The 21,095-nt window shown below is 44.5% G+C and overlaps 1 long non-coding RNA gene across 1 annotated transcript; it reads right to left on the bottom strand.

Moving 5' to 3' along the window:
* Positions 1–2,737: 2,737 nt before the first annotated feature.
* LOC135764904 (uncharacterized) lies at positions 2,738–3,923 on the bottom strand. Its single transcript, XR_010540348.2, has 4 exons — positions 3,775–3,923; positions 3,597–3,662; positions 3,373–3,485; positions 2,738–3,000 (listed from the first exon to the last, which is right to left on the bottom strand). It is a non-coding gene; the product is annotated as an uncharacterized lncRNA (long non-coding RNA).
* Between the last annotated feature and the right edge of the window lie 17,172 nt (positions 3,924–21,095).

The raw sequence follows: 21,095 nt of genomic DNA, 5'->3' as shown, positions 1-21,095 counted from the left end.
TCAAGATTCTGTACATTCCTGGATGACAGCTGGTCAAGGACCATAAAACACTTTGATAGCTTCAATGTTTGCTCCTGACATGTGTCATTTTATTAGGCAACTCTGTTATTTTTCTGTGCAAGGTGTCTTTGTTTTCTTTTATCTATGCTTATCTATGCTGTTAAAACAAGATTGTTCAAAGTTTACAGATGGGCACATTTGATAAGTTTTAATTTGTAAATTAAATTATTGTAAAATATATTAATTTAAGAACATATATATATATATATTAGGGCCGGGACTCAATTAAAAAAATCAATCTAATTAATTAGAGGCTTTGTAATTAATTAATCAAAATTAATCGCATTTTAATCACATATAAATATTTGACCTGAGAACATTGAGAAGTTATTTTTTCACATGGATTTTTAGTATGCCATGAATAATGACTGAATACATAAGCTTAAGCAACAAAATATTGTTTATTTTTGTTCAACCAAGTCGTTGTACTCGGAGTCGGGCTAATGTCCACGCTAGCTGCTATATGTTTTGCATTGAGATGATACTTGAGGCTCGATGTGCTGCGGTGATATGTGAATTCCTTGTTGCATAGCTTAGACACAACCATGCTCTTATTGACGCTTCCTTCCGTTTGTATTTTATAAAATAATTTCCCATCCACGGGGCCAACCAAAGCGATCTCATCAGCTTCTTCATTCATGTTCACTGTGGTTTGTTGTTGTCTGAAGTCATGAACGCTATATAGTTGGTGCTCCAGTATAATCGGTCCGCCGAAACTCATCCAATGAGAAATGTTCCGCGGTGCAAAAATAAGTTCGATTAAAATTATTTTTTATGTAATTAATTAATCTTAATTAACGCGTTAAAGTCCCGGCCCTAATATATATATATATATATATATATATATATATATATATATATATATATATATATATATATATATATATATATATATATATATATATATATATATATATATATATAAATATATATACACACACACACACACACACACACACACACACACATATATACATATATATATATATATATATATATATATATATATAGTATACTGTGCAAAAGTCTCCACCACCAGAATTGTTGTTTAGAAGTTTTTTTTTGTGCATCCAGATTTATTTTTTATCTATTTTATTAAGATACAAACAGAAAATGCAGAAAATATGTACAAAAAATACATTTTCAGGACTAAATGTCTTCTTTAGGCATCGTCTGTGTTTAGTGTGATCTCTCTTGGCACAAAACAAATCTTGAGCGTTTTTGAGCAGAATGAAGTAAAAAGACTAATTTCTTTAAAATTTGAAATTAGGATTTAATTTTACGTAGGTTTAAGAGATTCCTACTATTGCTCAAGTGGAAGGGGAGTTTACCCTTAAAACTTGACACTTTAGTTTACATTTTTATAATGTTTTTAATACTATATATACACATTTCCTGTATTTTCTGGATGTATTCTATTAAAGACACTGAGAAAAAATTATATGATCACTATAACATTGCAAAAACAACAAATCTAATTCTGGCATGATGGCCTAAGACTTTTGAAAGTACTATATAAATATAAATAAACAAACAAACAAAGAAACAAAAACAAATAAATAAATAAATCATGGGTCTCCAACCCAGTTCCTGGAGGGCACCTGTCCTGCAAATTTATGTCCCAAACCCAATCAAGTTGTTTAGGGCTACCTCGAAATTTGAGGCAGGTGTGGTTTTTTTTACATTATGTGGGATGACTTTATGTTAAACAGTAAAAATGACATGCTGGATTTTAACAAGCAGGGTCATACAAGCTACTACATTTCACTCTGTGCTGTTGCGTTTCTGCATGTTTATATTTTTTAATTGGCATATTTAACTATTTCACTTTATTATTACATTGATGTTGTACTTGGATGGATGTACCAGCCAGCTTCCATCACCAAAAATATCCTTGAGTTTGCATGCACACATGGTATTAAAGCTCCTTCTGTTTTAAATTTAATGACTATGCCAAGTTAAAATAAAAAAATAGATGTGAAAATAGAACGCATAATACATTCCTTTATTTAACGCAGTAAAAGAAACATCTATGCCCACTTTACAAACTCTACAGGTACCTCAATTGACAAGAATTAAATGTACAAGCATCTTGTTGCAGAGGGGGCAATGTACACTTCTGAATAGTACAAAAAGCTTGTAATCATAGAGGAACCATGTTAGCACCCGTAGAACCATTAGTGTTGCTAAAGCATGACTATAGCACCACTTGTGGATAACATAGCACAATATGGTTTAACACAGGTTCTACACATTTAACACTACAAATGGTTCCCCTATGGTTATGAGCCAATGTAGTGTAGATGTATATTGTATATGGGCATATTAAAGGATACTAAACACAGGCTATCTCTAAATTCACCCATTATACGCCTGTTCCCTTTTTCTTACATTACTTCACTAACAAAAACTAAATTAGTCACTGTGATCATAAGTTCACTGGACTGCTGGTGAATGTTATTGCAATGCATCATGGGATTGAAAGAGTGCATTTGGTGATTTTGGACAGCACTACTCAACATATATTCCCTCAATTAGTGCACTATGTATAGCGGGTATTTTGGACACAGCCTCTTATCAGTGAAAGGCAAATCATTCAGAAAAATCTCATCATATCCAATTTTTATCCAGTTTGGAAAATGTACCATTCATTCATAAATAAATCTCAAACATCAGGTTCTTCTTCATGGATAAGGCTATTTATTATTTGACAAAATTTGCTGTATAGTAAACAAGTACAAAACAAATTTTTTTTACACATATTTATATAAATCTATAAAGTTTTTACTCATTGTCATCTCTTTGTTTTACATTAACAGAATTGGATTTAAAAGATAACAGGATTGCAGAGGTCCGTCTTGCAGCATTTGGCCATCATGGCGGTATTGCCCTGATAAAGAAGACACTCTCTCATACTGCCACATCTCCGAAAGCCCATGTCTGAATGAACAGAAGAACAAGAAATACTATGAGATCCTACAAATATCTATTCACAAATAGAGAGGTATTTGTGTATCTGTATATATAATATAATCAAAACTACACTGCAGCTGTTTGCTTGGGATACAACATGTAGTCTATATCTGTCTTACACTTCTCATTTAGATGTCCGACTTCAACACCCAAATAATAATATGGTTTTGTGAAGGGCCTTTCAAGTTCCTATGATGCCATTGTAAATGTTTTAATTTTTTTTAAGAAATATCACATGAGTAAGATGACTATGATATTAGTAATAAAACTACTGGAAAGTGCCATTAAAGAACTTTAGTAGTTTCTCTATCCTATTGTAAAACTTAAGGTAAAACTCACAAGGAGGGATTGTCATTCTTGTAGATATGCATGCATCTTTTCCAAAATCACAAGTCTCTTGGGTTGCGGTGTTCCAGACTGGGGAACGCAGTGGTTGCATTTGAGAGCAAATCCTGCAAAACAGACAAATCATTAAGCTCCCATGTGCCCAAGAAGAGTTCACAACATGAGTTTTTTTGTATCAGTGCTAATGAAAGCTTAATATGTAAGGCATTAAATCTCACCCTGTGCCAACATGAAGGCAAGAACAAGAGCCAACAGTGAGATCTTCATCATTCTGATGGATGGAGCTGAAAACATGAACTAGATTAAATGATCAAGAATAATGCTGAAGCCGTATCAATGATTCAGGTAAATCTATTTAGAGGCTTAATCAACTAAAGACTTTATATGTAAACTTACCATTCATCATGTAATATAATGTAAAAGCTTATGTAGTTTTGAGCTAAAAACAAGTTCACAAACACCTTTGTACAGCAAGTCTTTTATATACTTGATGATGTTCCCTGTGAATCATTTCCAGTCATTCAGAAATTCCCAGTGGATTAGGAAATGTTTAAATGTGTGTCAAAATGAGAAAGTTGAGATTCGATAACATTTCCCAACAGCAATGTTTGTTCTTGCCATCGGCTTTAGATAACAAGTGATTGTGCAAGATCCAGTTTATTCTCGTTGTACAACAACAAACCACTCTAAACTGATTTTAACCTGATATAAATTGATGTTAAAGAGACTTTTAAATCAAACTGAAATATTAAGTTTCAGCAAATTTGTTACCATTTACCAACCTAGGTTGTTTCAACACAAAATGTTGGGTTGTTTTAACACATTGTTGGGTCAAACATAAATATTTTCTGGGTTAATTTAACACCACAACGAGGCTATTTCTTTCTTTCTGGGTCCATTTTTGACCCAATGCTGGGTTAAATATAATCTAGCATTTTTAGAGTATAGTTGTAATGATATACACACAGAATGATTACAAGGAGTTAATTAATAGATGTAGATTTATCGAGAAAGGGAGCACTTAGCCAATTTTAGTAAGTTGAGGATATAATGAATAGAGAAATCAGGTACGAAGCGGGCACACGCACGCGCACACACACAGTCAGATATATCTTGGGTTAAGAAATGATTTTCCTCTTATAGGAGTCCGGGTGAAGAGAGACAGTTCCTTACATAAAGAATGATGATGAGGTGGAAGAGGAGAAGTCTGGAAAGATCGGTAGTCTGGTGAGTATACTAAAATAAAAATAATTTTGTTTTTACTTTATTACAAGATAATTCTGATTTGCCTTTTTTAGTATTTAGCATTAGTCAGCTTGTATTTGTCAGTAGTACAACAAATATTAATCAGAAAGGTCAATGAAAGAAATCTCATCAGATTGCAACATGACACATTACTCATCAGTGAAACTTGAGGCTATTCAAGAACAATCTGGTATGTGAAGTAGCGAACTCTCACATGTGTAATTGGATTATAATAATGAAAGTAGTATTAACATAATATACAAAAGAAAGTCATAAATTAAGCTAATGCAAGCAGTTTCCCAGTAAGCAAGCCACGAGGGCATTAGTGGTCAAGGGGTGAAATAATCTCCTTTGGACAGTAAAAAAAACCTGTGAGAAAACCTGGGGCACGTTCAAGTTCAAAACGGTACGCAGCGTTTTTCATAAGGCTCCAGAAACATTTAAAAAGAACACAAAGAATGGCCTTCTCAGCTACCGTAGTCACAACTCTGGCGTCATTATAACAAAGTGTTCAACACATCAACGTTTCTGTTTAAAAAACGTTGTGCAACGTGTGTGTTTGTTATTTTGTAAGAAACCCTTATTGAGATGCATGTTGGCCTACGTGGTTATATCTTTATACAGTAGGCCTTTATGATATGGGTGGAGGGTGATATGGAGGCCTAAATTTATATTTTTTAGGGGGCCCCCGAATTAGCTCTGGCCCGGCCGGAAAACACACTACAAATAAAAACAAGTCTTGAAAGCATGTTTGTAGCAAGCAATGTAAGCTAAACAATCAATATGAACACTTGAAAATGAGTTATAATGTTTGATAGACTTTAAAAAAAGTTTTCTGGGGACCCCTGGACCTTTTGGTGGCCTATAGGGATTCCCATGTCACTATGTAAAAATAGTGAAATTACATAATATTGGTTCACATTTTCATATCTTGCTTCAGTTTGTCATAATGCCCTTAAATTTTTGTTGTAATGGCTTTATAAGGCTCCTCCTTTTTCATTCAATGATTTAAAAACAGCATGCAACAAGAGATTATGGTGTTCAATATTGGACAAAATCTAAAAGAGAGAAAACGTTTGGTCGCGTCTATGACCAAATTGTCATGATTTCGGTCTTATTGGCCGCTTTGTCTTTGTTTCACCCTGTGTTGTGTTGTGTTTATGTTTTGACAGCTCCACACGTGTGCGCCTTCCACCTGGTGATCTCATTATCTCCAACTCTTCTCACCGGCGTCCCACACCTGATCCTTATTATTGCCCCATCCGGTTTGATTTAAATTCCCCTCGTTTCCCATGTTCTTTGCAAGTTCGTCTTAGTATGTTCCTGCCCGCTAGCTTGTCTAGTTCTAGTCCTGTCGTGTCTTAGTTTCTGTCTCTTGTTCTCATTTTGGATTACTCACCGTGCTCTCTGCTGCCTTTACCCCGTTAGACTCCGAGCCCTGCTGTCAGCCTCTCCCGAGTGGTGTGTCACCGTCAAGCCTCAGTGTTCTCTCTGTCTGTGGATTCTCCGAGCGCCAGTCTACCTCTTGCGCTGTCCAGCAGCAGTGCGCTTTCGGGCGCGTAATTCTGCGTAAGGCTCGGACTGCCGCTGTGCGCTGTCCAGCACAGACTCTGCTGAAGACTCTGACCGCCTCTCTCTCTCTCTGTGCCCCGCCAGGATTTCTTCTCTGAGGATTTCGGATGTGCGAGTGGACGTTCTACGGCTGTGCTGTGTTTCCCACTCTGAGCCTTTCCCGAAGGGATTCCGTTGAGCCTGTCTCGCCTGTGTTGTCTCCTCCTCGCATACATCTCCACGAACACAGAGTGTCTTCTCATATACATATTGACTTTCACTGAGTATCTCCTGTTATACATATTGACTTTCACATTTGTGTCATCTCTTATACATACACATCTTGAATAAACACCTCTGCGCTGGGATCCTTGTGTTTGTCGTTCCTAACAGGACGAACTTGCCAGTTATGGATCCCGCGGAGGTTGACGCGCTCCGGAAGGCACTTACTCAGCAAGGCTCATGGTTAGGCCAACACTCGGCCCATCTCACCACCACTTCACAGGAGGTCGAGGATTTATTCACGCGCATGTCCGACCTTTCCTCCCGTCTTGACCAGGTTCAGCAGAAAACCTCACAGACCAGTCAGCCGTTTGAGACGGAGCCTCATGCCTCAGCCCCACCACCGTATGATGGCAATCCAGCCTCCTGCCGAGCGTTTCTCTCACAATGCTCCCTGGTATTTGCACTTCAGCCACGCCGCTATTCCTCTGAGAGCACCCGAGTGGCGTACGTAATCACCCTTCTGGTCGGAAAGGCACGTGACTGGGCTACGGCCGTCTGGGATGCCCGTGATCCTTGTTGCCGGTCCTTCGACGAATTCCGCGAAGAGATGGAAAAGCTCTTCGACCGCTCAGTGCGCGGGGACACCGCCGCGGCTCGGTTGGCTCGCTTGGTTCAGGGAAGACACACAGTCACCGAGTACGCCATAGAATTCAAGACCTTAGCGGCTGCCTGCCACTGGAATGAAGCGGCTCTTCGTGCGCAGTTCGTTGAGGGGCTGTCTGATGCTCTCCAGGACGAAGTCGCGGTCCATGATCTTCCTCCCTCTCTAGAGGCCATCATTGATTTAGCTCTCCGGGTCGAGGGTCGGAGGCTACTTCGTAATTAGCGCCGCTCTCTCCGCCAGCGGGTCGTCATGGAGGAGCCTACGGTGTCGTCCTCTTCCTCGATCTCACCACCTATCGAACCTGAGCCTATGCAACTTGGGCGCATGTGCCTGTCACAGAGAGAGAGAGAGAGGCGGCTGCAGAATGCCCTCTGCCTTTACTGCGGGAGACCCGGACACCTTGCTAGGACCTGCCCGTTAAAAGCCGCTGCCCACCAGTGAGTCCGGGAGTCCTGGTGGGCGCTATATCTTCTAAACTCTCCCCTGTTTCCAGCACCCAGCTCCCCGTCATGCTGTCCTTCGCTGGGTGTGATCATTCGTCCACCGCCCTCCTCGACTCTGGTGCGGAGGGCAACTTCATTGACGAGGCTCTGGTCCGCTCCTGGAATCTCCCGGCTGTCCCTCTTCAATCCCCTTTGGATGTCTGGTCCCTAAAGGGGCAGCAGATGGCGCGGATCACACATTGCACTCCCCCTGTGAGTCTCTCTGTGTCTGGCAATCATCGTGAAGAGATTGTGTTGCATATTCTTCATGCTTCTCTGTCTCCTATTATTTTAGGGCATGGTTGGTTAGCGCAACACAATCCTCACGTTGATTGGCAGCATAGTGTTATTTTGTCTTGGTCCCAGTCTTGTCATGTGTCTTGTCTTGGTTCTGCTGTTTCTGGTTCTGTTCTTTCTCTTCCTCAGGTTCCGGCGGTCGATTTGACCGGGGTCCCGGCGGAGTATGCGGATATCGCTCAGGTGTTTAGTAAAGCCCGGGCCACCTCCCTTCCTCCTCACCGGCCATATGATTGTGCTATTGATCTCCTCCCCGGCACTTCTCCGCCTAAGTGTAGACTTTATTCCTTATCGGGTCCTGAGAGAGAGGCTATGGACCAGTATATTAATGATGCCCTGCGTGCCGGTCTCATCCGTCCCTCCACCTCGCCCGCAGGGGCGGGGTTTTTCTTTGTTGGCAAGAAAGACGGCTCCCTGCGCCCTTGTATTGACTATAGGGGTTTAAATGACATTACTGTTAAGAATAGGTACCCCCTTCCTTTAATGTCTACTGCGTTTGAGCTCCTGCAGGGGGCGCAGTTCTTTACTAAGCTAGATTTACGCAACGCCTATCATCTGGTGCGAATAAGAGAGGGAGATGAATGGAAGACAGCCTTTAACACCCCTACCGGACACTTTGAGTACTGCGTTCTGACCTTCGGCCTTTGTAACGCCCCCTCTGTCTTCCAGACTCTGGTCAATGATGTGCTGTTCGGCCTTTGTAACGCCCCCTCTGTCTTCCAGACTCTGGTCAATGATGTGCTGAGAGACATGATTAACAAGTTTGTCTTTGTGTACATAGATGATATTCTCATCTTTTCTCCCTCTATGCAGGAACACACTCAGCATGTCCGCCGAGTCTTACGCTGGCTGTTAGAAAATAAGCTGTATGTCAAGGCGGAGAAGTGCGAATTCCATCGTAGGTCAGTTTCGTTCCTGGGTTTTGTTGTTGCCCCCGGTGAGATCCGTCCCGACCCAGCCAAGATCATAGCGGTGGCTGAATGGCCAGCCCCCGACTCCCGTAAGGAATTATTAAGATTTCTGGGTTTCGCCAATTTTTACCGGCGATTTATCAGAAATTATGGTCAGATTGCTCAACCTCTTACTGCTCTCACTTCCACTAAGGAGAGATTTGTTTGGAATTCCAGTGCTCAGGAGGCCTTTGATAATTTAAAGTCCCGGTTTATCTCTGCTCCTGTTCTCTCTATTCCAGATCCGGCTGCTCAATTTATTGTGGAGGTGGATGCATCGGATGTCGGGGTAGGCGCCGTTTTGTCTCAGCGGTCTGCTAAGGATGGCAAGGTGCATCCCTGTGCCTTTTTCTCCCATCGGTTAAACCCAGCAGAGCGAAATTATGACATAGGCAATCGGGAGCTGCTGGCGGTCAGACTGGCTTTGGGTGAGTGGCGTCACTGGTTAGAGGGGACCTCGGAGCCCTTCCTGGTCTGGACGGATCATAAGAATCTCGAATACATCCGTTCAGCCAGGAGGTTATCTTCTCGTCAGGCTCGTTGGGCGCTCTTCTTTGACAGATTTAACTTCACCCTCTCGTACCGGCCCGGTTCCAAGAATACTAAGCCCGATGCTCTCTCTCGTTTGTTCGAAAGCCCCGGTTCCGCTGGGGACGAAACCATCCTCCCGGAGGGGCGGGTGGTGGGTGCCCTGCGCTGGGGAATAGAACAATGGGTGAGACGGGCCGGCCGGGAGGGGGAAGTGCCAGAGGGGTGCCCAGCGGGTCGATTGTGGGTTCCGAATGCGCTTCGCTCCGAGGTTATCCGGTGGGGTCACGAGTCCAAGTTTGTTTGCCATCCAGGGGTTCGGAGAACGTTGGCTACCGTACGTCAGCGTTTTTGGTGGCCCTCTATGGGTCCTGATGTCAGACAGTTTGTGTTAGCCTGTCAGGTTTGTGCCCGTAACAAGGCCTCTCATCAAGCCCCTATTGGTCTGCTTAAACCATTACCCATTCCCTCTCGTCCTTGGTCACATATCGCTATCGATTTTGTAACCAATTTGCCTAGTTCTAAGGGAAACACTGTAGTTTTGACCATTGTCGACCGCTTCTCCAAGGCGGCTCACTTTGTCCCTTTACCCAAATTGCCCACTGCTAAGGAAACTGCCCAGGTTATGATCGAGCACGTCTTTCGCTTACATGGTCTGCCCACAGACGTTGTTTCAGATAGGGGTCCTCAGTTTATTTCTCGTTTCTGGCAGGAATTTTGTAGACAAATAGGCTCCACAGCTAGCTTGTCTTCAGGGTATCATCCTCAGACCAACGGGCAATGTGAACGGGCTAACCAAGATTTAGGTAGAGCTCTCCGCTGTCTGACATCGCAATATCCGAGCTCCTGGTGCCAACAGTTACCCTGGGTTGAATACGCCCATAATTCTCTCCCTGTTTCTTCCCTTAACATGTCCCCTTTTGAAGCGTCCATGGGGTTTCAGCCCCCTTTATTCCCATCACAGGAACCTGATGCGGTGGTTCCGTCTGCGCTAGCTTTTGTCCGTCGTTGCAAACGCACCTGGAGAAAGGCTAGATTTACTTTACGCCAGGTTTCCAGACGAACCAAAGCCGCGGCCGACCGTCACCGTAGAACCGCGCCCCGTTTTATCTGCGGGCAGAAAGTATGGCTTTCGTCCAAGGATTTACCTCTCCGTGAGCCTTCTCGCAAGCTGGCTCCACGATTCCTTGGGCCATACAGCATTGTTAAGGTTATTAATCCCGTGACGGTCAGGCTCAGATTGCCCCCAGCACTCGGTCGGGTTCATCCAGTTTTTCATGTGTCTAAACTGAAGCCTGTGTATTTTTCCCACCTTAATCCCGTTCCCTCTGCCCCCACCCCTCCCACCCCTCAGCTTATAGATGGTGCCCCTGTGTATTCAGTTAAGTCTTTACTGGATATGCGTCGCCGGGGTAGGGGATTTCAGTACCTCGTTGACTGGGAAGGATATGGTCCGGAGGAGAGATGTTGGGTACCGGCCCGGGACATCCTGGACCCTGGGCTGATAGAGGATCTCCCCCGGCGACGATTTCGGTCTTATTGGCCGCTTTGTCTTTGTTTCACCCTGTGTTGTGTTGTGTTTATGTTTTGACAGCTCCACACGTGCGCGCCTTCCACCTGGTGATCTCATTATCTCCAACTCTTCTCACCGGCGTCCCACACCTGATCCTTATTATTGCCCCATCCGGTTTGATTTAAATTCCCCTCGTTTCCCATGTTCTTTGCAAGTTCGTCTTAGTATGTTCCTGCCCGCTAGCTTGTCTAGTTCTAGTCCTGTCGTGTCTTAGTTTCTGTCTCTTGTTCTCATTTTGGATTACTCACCGTGCTCTCTGCTGCCTTTACCCCGTTAGACTCCGAGCCCTGCTGTCAGCCTCTCCCGAGTGGTGTGTCACCGTCAAGCCTCAGTGTTCTCTCTGTCTGTGGATTCTCCGAGCGCCAGTCTACCTCTTGCGCTGTCCAGCAGCAGTGCGCTTTCGGGCGCGTAATTCTGCGTAAGGCTCGGACTGCCGCTGTGCGCTGTCCAGCACAGACTCTGCTGAAGACTCTGACCGCCTCTCTCTCTCTCTCTCTGTGCCCCGCCAGGATTTCTTCTCTGAGGATTTCGGATGTGCGAGTGGACGTTCTACGGCTGTGCTGTGTTTCCCACTCTGAGCCTTTCCCGAAGGGATTCCGTTGAGCCTGTCTCGCCTGTGTTGTCTCCTCCTCGCATACATCTCCACGAACACAGAGTGTCTTCTCATATACATATTGACTTTCACTGAGTATCTCCTGTTATACATATTGACTTTCACATTTGTGTCATCTCTTATACATACACATCTTGAATAAACACCTCTGTGCTGGGATCCTTGTGTTTGTCGTTCCTAACACAAATAAGGTTTATTTATTGGTATGAACAGAACTGGACTAAATCTATTCACATTGGGAGGGATCTATGTATGTAGGCTTAATGTTATAATGTTTTTTTTCTCCTAGGGGGTTTTTCAACCCGTGGAGGCAGCCTTCACTGGCTTACCTTAGCACCCTCTTCTATACGTTACATTAGTAATACGCTTGCTTATAATGTTGATTCATAGCCGCAGTAAATTTAGCTGCTTATGCTATCCATATTATGTTATGCTATCTGTCCATTTTATAAATAAAATTGAATTGAAAAATTTAATTGAATGTTATACAAAGAATTGCTCGGGGTTCACAGTAGTCTGTCTATGTCTGACTTTTATTATGGATGTAAATTTGGGTATCGTCAGCGTAGAAATTATAATTAAGAATATTCCCAGATGGATATAAATAAATATTGAAAAGTAAAGGAACCAAGACTGATCCCTGAGGGACACCAGTAAAATCCGGACAAGAAACAGAGCTAAAGCCACCCCTCGATAGAAATTGGGAACGGTCGGTAAAATAAGATTTAAACCATTCCAAAACTGTCCCGGACACCCCAAAAGCAGTTTCTAGTCGAGCAAGTAAAAGATCGTGATCCACAGTGTCGAGGGCTGCTTTAAGATCTAGAAGAATTAGAAGGGGGATAGCTCCAGAGTCAGCGGCCATCAGCAAGTCATTGGTAACTTTGACCAAGGCCTTTTCAGTGCTGTGAAATTTGCGAAAACCTGACTGAAGGGGTTCAAACAGTTGTTAGATGATTACTGAGTTGGGAGGCAACAAAACACTTTTGCCAAGCAAATTATAATCTTTGTTCCCAGGATCTTTTCCTTTTATCTGTTCCAAAGGTTAGATTTGAGTTAGGTAAAAAGGCGTTTAAGTTTGCTGCTCCTTCAACATGGAACAAGTTGCAAAAATCTATGAAACTAACTAAACTGGTTTCACTTGCCATTTTTAAAAGGATGTTGTTTGACTTAGAGGCAACCATATCTGGCTGTGGATGTTTTATTTGATGTGTTAGGATTCTGGTTGACTCTGAGGGATTTGTGGTTTCAGTTGTCTTGGGACGAAAATTGTTAAAATCATCCATGGGAACATTATCTTTCTTTGGTGCAGGAATAACAGCAGCAGTCTTTAGTACCGGTGGTATGACTCCAGTTTCCAGTGATTTATTTATAATGCTAAGGATAAAGGGGCACTACACAGAGAAGCATGATTTAAATAAATCCGTAGGAATTAGATCCAACACACAGGTTGGAAATTATTCCTACATAAAACACATTTGAAGTCATGCTGAAAAATGACCAACTCTGTGTACACAGAACTCTACTAGCAAGCTGATGAGTTGACTCAGGTGCTTTCCTTAAAAAAAGATGCTTTCATGATTTCATAGAAGAACCCACTTTTAGCTGAATGGTTCCATAAAGAACCTATAACATCTAAATAACTTTTCTGTTTCAAGAAAGGTTATTTGTATTGAAAAAAAGATTCAGTATGAATTAAATGGTATTTCTATTGCATCACTGTGAAGAACTTTTACATCCATATGTCTACCAAATAATGCTGAAACTCTCAAAAGGTTTGATGTAACAAAGAGCTAGATAGCTACCAGCTTCAGTTAGGTTGAATCTTGCTAGAGTTTTAAGACTAGAAGCCGTCCTAAAAAGCATTGAGAGCTGCTGGTTCTAAAACATGTGGTGCCCCCTTGTGAAGTATTACTGCTAATTAATCAAATTCAAGTAGCATGTAAAATAAAAGTTTGGCCTGACTTGTGAATGGAAAAACTATGTTTCAGTCGCATATCATTGGTAAATGGAATGGCTGTCCTTTTGCAATATTTATTGTCGACATTTAGAAAATAACGCTAAAGATTTGCCCAAATCTGCAATGAATTACCAATGCGACAGGGTGGGGCAAGATGGCAGCTGGCAAGTGTGGTGTGCTTGTGGCGTTTTTAACATACATATTTATTATTATCTTTTAAAAAAATGACCATAAAATTGGTCATGAGGGGCATTTACACAGTTGTTATGGTCATACAAACAAACTTTTATTTAAAAAACAGCTTGGTTACAGGAAGAAAATTATACTTGGACACATTTCTCTATCCATGCTGGTATCCAGCCAAACGAAAGGATGAAGATTGCGTCAAATGGCAGTGATTTGATCATTTGCATCTGCCTATTATTATCTGGAGATATACATCAATGCCCAGGCCCGATGCAGGAATTGGGACACAGGAATCTGATGTTAAAAAGGCCCTCGGCATGTGCGATAGTGTGCCCTAGACATCCAAATGACGAAGACAAACTCTTGTCCATGAGTGTTGCCGAAGGAAGCGGAAGCGTGTGTGGAGACGCTGGAAGATGTGGTTGAGACCCAGAGCTGGGAGACGCGACAGTGTTCCGGGAGCACGGTGAGGAGCAGGCTGGGAGATTAGATCATTGGGTTTCCGTGGGACAGGCACGCTTGGAAGAGCTGGAAGGTGTCTACAAAGAGATATTAAATGTGGATTCTTTCATGTCTGCGAGAGGACTACATCTGCTTCATCTCAATGTCAGAAGTCTTCTCCCAAAAATCACTGAGATCCAACACCTCAGCAAAAGCGGAAAGGTGGGAGTTTTTTGCTTTACTAAGACATGGCTGGATGACTCTATTACGGATGCTGAAATCGAATTGGAGAATTATTTGGTAATTAGGAGAGATCAAAACCGCAAAGGGGGAGGTGTGTGCATATATGTAAGATCGGACATTGGTTTTAATCATAGAACGGACTTGAAAAGTGAACAGATTGAAGCGGTGTGGTTAGATATTTTGTTACCTATGAGTAAGCCTATACTAATTTGTGCATGTTACAGACCACCGGATCAAACACAATTTTATGAACTGTTAGAAGATGTTTGCTCAAATTGCATGGACTTGGTTAAATCTGAAGTTATCATGTTAGGAGATTTCAACACTGATTTTCAGAAAAGTGATGTTTCCGGGTATAAAGCATTGAAGAATTTCTGTCGTTCTTTTAGTTTACATCAGCTGATAAATGAACCTACACATGTGTGTTCTATTAGCCAAACCACGATTGACCTTGTCCTGGTGTCAGATAAATCTAGGATAACAGAAAGTGGAGTTATACAATATGGCTTGAGTGACCATTATATTATTTTTTGCACTAAAAAGATCAAACAGCAGTGCTCAATGGTCATACTTCTATCAAAATTCGGTCATTGAAAAGGTACAGCAAAGAAGCACTGAATGGATGTTTAGATAAAATTAACTGGTCCACAGTTTTGCAATGTAGTGATGTGAATAGAGCATGGTGGTCATTTAAAAGTATGTTTTTAAAAGCTGTAGATAAAGTAGCCCCTTGTAAAGAAAATAGAATTGTCAGTAAAAACTTCGGAGTCAAGTGCAAGTTAACAATATTTATTTAGAAAATAGAATGAGAGATCTGGAGAGCAAAGTCACTGGTAGATCCACACACGGCACACACCCTTTGACTCACTCTGGATGACAACACTACTGTGGGAATGAAGCACTCCCACAGTAGGAGAGAGTGAGTCGGCGCTACACAATAGTCCAGTACAGATCCGAAAGGAGAGAGAGAGCCACCCACGCACACCGTCGAGAACACCAGCACAGTCACCACACGCAACAGAGGGATGAAACACGCCGCTCTGAAGGTGGATGACAGGCGGAGATGGAAGGTGGAAAATCCAAGTTCTCAGACGGGTAATCCACTGTGAAATCCTGATGTAGATGAAGCCACCCGGAAACAACTGGTCACCGCCTAAAAACGAAGCGAACCAGCGGTTCCGAGAAACAACAGTCATTAGAGTCAATGTAATCCACAATGGTAAAAAGGTGTACTCCACTCACGGGTGATGATGCAAACCGATGAGAAACAGAGACAGCTGGTGTACCGCCTAGAAACGAAGCGAACCAGCTGTTCCGAGAGACAAACAAAGTCAATAAGATCCAGTAATCCACAAGCGAGCGGTCCGGGCGAAGACGAGTCCCCGGACGCCGAAAACCAAACTTGGGGTAACAAGAGGAAGAGACAGAAAACGACTGACAAGACAAGGCAGGGCAGCAGGACTGTGATAAAACAATGAGCGCGCAACGAAAGACAGGACTACGTGCAATATAAAGGAAAAGGTAAACGAGACACCACCGGTGAACAATTACCGAAACAAGGGGGCGGAGTTAGTGAACACACGAGGAACCGGCACCACAGGTAAACAACACACACAGATATCACAGAGCCATCGATCACCCAGCAGTCATGACAGTAGCCCCCCCTCCACGACCGGCACCAGACGGACCGGGAGACTCACCCTGTCGCCGACGGAGGTCCTCGATCAACCCAGGATCCAATAAATCCCGACCCGGAACCCAGCTCCTCTCATCCGGACCGTATCCTTCCCAATCCACTAAATACTGAAATTCTCTGCCCCTGCGGCGGGAGCCTAGTAACCTCTTAACAGTATAGACAGGGGCACCATCCACTAGATGAGGGGCGGGGGGATTAGGGGCAGAGACAGGAGGGTTATAGCGAGCAAACATCACAGGTTTAACCTTGGATACATGAAAAACAGGGTGAACCCGACCAAGAGAAAGGGGTAACTTAAGCTTTAGCGTCACCGGATTAATGACCTTAGAAATACTGTATGGCCCAATGAATCTCGGAGCCAGCTTACGAGAAGGCTCACGGAGAGACAGATCCTTGGTAGAAAGCCATACCTTTTGACCACAAACGTAACGGGGTGGAGGTCGCCGATGACGATCAGCTGCAGCTTTGGTTCGTCTGGAATTAGATAATAACAGTGTCTTAGCTCTCCTCCAGGTGCGTCTGCACCTGCGTACGAAAGCTAACGCAGACGGAACCGCTGCCTCGGGCTCCTGTGATGGAAACAGGGGAGGTTGATAACCGATGGAAAGTTCAAACGGGGATAAATTGGTAGACGTAACGGGAAGAGAATTATGAGAATACTCAACCCACGGGAGCTGATCGCACCAGGAATACGGATATTGTGACGACAGACAGCGGAGCGTTCTACCGAGATCCTGATTAGCCCGTTCGCATTGCCCATTGGTCTGCGGGTGATAACCAGAAGGCAAGCTGGCCGTGGCACCAATTTGTCTACAAAACTCCTGCCAAAAACGAGAGATGAACTGAGGACCCCTATCTGACACTACGTCAGTCGGAATACCATGTAACCGAAAGACGTGATTAATCAAAACCTGAGCCATCTCTTTTGCAGAAGGTAGTTTGGGCAGGGGAATGAAATGAACTGCCTTCGAAAAACGATCCACCACAGTTAGAACAACAGTGTTACCATTAGATGCCGGTAAGCCAGTGACAAAATCAAGGGCTATATGAGACCAGGGGCGGGAGGGCACAGGCAAAGATTTAAGCAGACCAGCGGGTGGTAAATTAGATGCTTTATTACGAGCACAAACCGAACAGGCTAGTACAAACTGTCTGACGTCAGTGGACATAGAAGGCCACCAAAAACGCTGACGGACGGCAGCCAACGTTCTCCGAATACCTGGATGGCCGACAAACTTGGACTCGTGACCCCACCGGATGACATTGGAACGTAACCGCTCAGGAACCCATAGGCGACCCGCTGGACACCCCTCCGGAACTTCCCCCTCCCGGCCGGCCTCTCTCACCCGCTGTTCGATTCCCCATACAAGGGCGCCGACCACCATCCTCTCCGAGAGAATGGTCTCCGCCCTCTCCGAATCGGACTTCTCGAACAGACGGGAGAGAGCATCAGGTTTGGTATTTTTCGAGCCAGGCCGGTACGAGAGGGTGAAGTTGAAACAATCAAAGAAGAGTGCCCAACGAGCCTGCCTAGATGTTAGTCTTCTGGCCGAACGGATATATTCAAGATTTTTATGATCCGTCCAGACCAGAAAGGGCTCCGAGGTTCCCTCCAACCAGTGACGCCATTCACCCAAAGCGAGTCTAACCGCCAACAGCTCCCGATTCCCTATGTCGTAATTACGTTCTGCTGGGTTTAACCGGTGAGAGAAAAAAGCACACGGGTGTACTTTCCCATCAGTAGACGATCGCTGTGATAAAACGGCGCCTACCCCGACATCAGATGCATCCACTTCCACTATAAATTGTTTAGCCGGATCGGGAATAGAGAGGACAGGCGCAGAGATGAACCGGGACTTTAACACATCAAAGGCCTCCTGAGCCTCTCTATTCCAACGGAAACATACGTTAGGTGAAGTGAGAGCAGTAAGAGGCTTAGCGATCTGACCAAAATTTCTGATGAAACGCCGATAAAAATTGGCGAACCCCAGAAATCGCTGAAGCTCCTTCCGAGTGTCGGGTACTGGCCAATCGGCAACCGTCTTAACCTTAGCGGGATCGGGACGAATCTCTCCCTCGGCAATAACAAAACCCAGCAACGAAACCGACTTCCTGTGGAACTCGCACTTCTCCGCCTTAACGAATAGTTGATTCTCTAAAAGCCGTTGTAAAACCATGCGAACGTGCTGAGTGTGTATCTGCATGGAGGGAGAAAAGATGAGAATGTCATCGAGATACACAAAGACAAATCTGTTAATCATGTCACCCAGCACTTCATTGACCATGGTCTGGAAGACAGCCGGAGCGTAACAAAGACCGAACGGCAGAACGGAATATTCCCAGTGTCCTGAGGGTGTATTAAAGGCTGTCTTCCACTCATTGCCCTCTTTAATTCGTACCAAGTGATAAGCGTTGCGCAGATCTAGCTTGGTAAATACGCGCGCTCCCTGTAACAACTCGAATGCTGATGACATTAATGGCAAGGGGTACTTATTCTTAACAGTAATGTCGTTCAGCCCTCGATAATCAATGCACGGACGAAGGGACCCGTCTTTCTTCTTAACAAAGAAAAATCCAGCACCAGCTGGAGACGAGGAGCGGCGAATAAGACCGGCTTTAAGAGCGTCATTAATGTATTTATCCATAGCCTCTCTTTCTGGTTTAGCTAGGGAAAATATGCGACCCTTAGGCGGAGAAGTGTTGGGAAGTAGTTTGATCTCGCAATCATACGACCGATGAGGAGGCAGAGAAGTGGCCCGGGACTTACTGAAAACCTGATACAGACTCGAGTACTCCGCCGGGACCCCTGAGAGATCGACAGCCGGAACCTGCGAGACAGAACAAGAGACAAGAGAAGGAGCAGGACCAAGACAAGAAACATAACACGAAGACTTCCAAGATAACACAACATTGTTCTGCCAATCAACGTGAGGATTATGTTTGGATAACCAGTCATGACCTAATATGACTGGTGATTGAGAATCTTCTAAAATGTAAAACTCGATCTCCTCACGATGATTGCCAGAAACAAACAAACTCACAGGGGGTGTACGGTGCGTGATCACAGCCATATGCTGGCCCTCCAATGTCCAGGCAGACATGGAGAGGAGAGAGGAATGAATGGGATACCCCAGGACTTGGCCAACCCAGCATCCAAAAGACACGCCTCCGCACCGGAATCCAGCAACGCCTGTGATGGGAAAGAGTTAATAATAACAGGTAATGTAGTGCTGCTTACAGGAGATTTAAATGACGATGCGCCCACCGAGACTCCCAGGTTCATCGGCGGGCGTGAGCTTTTACCGGACAGGTAGCCGCCAGATGCCCCGGCTTGCCACAATATAAGCAGAGGCCATTTGACAGACGACGACTTCTCTCACCAGCAGAGATACGAAACTTGCCCAGCTGCATAGGCTCCTCGGAGGGCCTCTCTGAAGCGGTCTCCCCTGGTTCCGACATCAGATGGCGAAATGAGCGACGCAGATCTCTCTGCCGATGGCGAGACTCAACCCTCAGAGCCAGATCGATGGCAGCTTCCAGTGACGTGGGTGGCTCCCTCAGTGCAATCTCGTCTTGAATGCCCGGTGTGAGACCCTCGAGAAATTGAGCTCTTAATGCCGCGTCGTTCCAGTTGCAGCAAATAGCGAGAGTTTTAAATCTGATAGCAAAGTCAGTAACGGAATCATTACATTGCCGTAATCTCACCAACTCAGCCGCTGCCATGTCTACCTTAAGTGACCGATCAAACAATTTTAACATCTCCTCCTCAAGAGCCTCGAATGAAAATGTAAATGGAGCTTTAGCCCCCCAGGCGGCCATACCCCAGTCTCTCGCTCTTCCCGTGAGTAACGTCAGAACATAGGCCACCTTGGAAGTGGATGAAGAAAATCGACGGGGTTGGAGCGCAAAGACGAGAGAGCACTGTTGCAAAAAGGATCTGCAGGTGTTGGGGTCGCCATTGTAGGTGGGAGGTGTTGCCGTGTGTGGCTCCCGTTCAATCGAAACGGCTCCTCCGGATGAGGCTGGAGCTTCATAGTGAGGAGTCACTTGGTCCAAGCGATTACTGAGCTCCTTAAGTTGCTCAGACAATATTCTGAAATCTCTGGCAGCAGCAGACAATAATGAAGAATGTTGATCGATGGCCGCCCCCTGCTGGTGAAGGGCGGTTTGCACCTCCAGACTCTCTAAACTTGCTGACTCCATTAGTGGCGCGCTCATCTGTCAGGAAAAACTTCGGAGTCAAGTGCAAGTTAACAATATTTATTTAGAAAATAGAATGAGAGATCTGGAGAGCAAAGTCACTGGTAGATCCACACACGGCACACACCCTTTGACTTACTCTGGATGACAACACTACTGTGGGAATGAAGCACTCCCACAGTAGGAGAGAGTGAGTCGGCGCTACACAATAGTCCAGTACAGATCCGAAGGGAGAGAGAGAGCCACCCACGCACACCGTCGAGAACACCAGCACAGTCACCACACGCAATAGAGGGATGAAACACGCCGCTCTGAAGGTGGATGACAGGCGGAGATGGAAGGTGGAAAATCCAAGTTCTCAGACGGGTAATCCACTGTGAAATCCTGATGTAGATGAAGCCACCCGGAAACAACTGGTCACCGCCTAAAAACGAAGCGAACCAGCGGTTCCGAGAAACAACAGTCATTAGAGTCAATGTAATCCACAATGGTAAAAAGGTGTACTCCACTCACGGGTGATGATGCAAACCGATGAGAAACAGAGACAGCTGGTGTACCGCCTAGAAACGAAGCGAACCAGCTGTTCCGAGAGACAAACAAAGTCAATAAGATCCAGTAATCCACAAGCGAGCGGTCCGGGCGAAGACGAGTCCCCGGACGCCGAAAACCAAACCTGGGGTAACAAGAGGAAGAGACAGAAAACGACTGACAAGACAAGGCAGGGCAGCAGGACTGTGATAAAACAATGAGCGCGCAACGAAAGACAGGACTACGTGCAATATAAAGGAAAAGGTAAACGAGACACCACCGGTGAACAATTACCGAAACAAGGGGGCGGAGTTAGTGAACACACGAGGAACCGG

Source organism: Paramisgurnus dabryanus, chromosome 6, assembly GCF_030506205.2.
Source record: "Paramisgurnus dabryanus chromosome 6, PD_genome_1.1, whole genome shotgun sequence".
Taxonomy (NCBI): Eukaryota; Metazoa; Chordata; class Actinopteri; order Cypriniformes; family Cobitidae; genus Paramisgurnus; species Paramisgurnus dabryanus.
The sequence above is the reverse complement of the archived record's forward strand: the minus strand, read 5'-3'. Positions and strand labels throughout refer to the sequence as shown.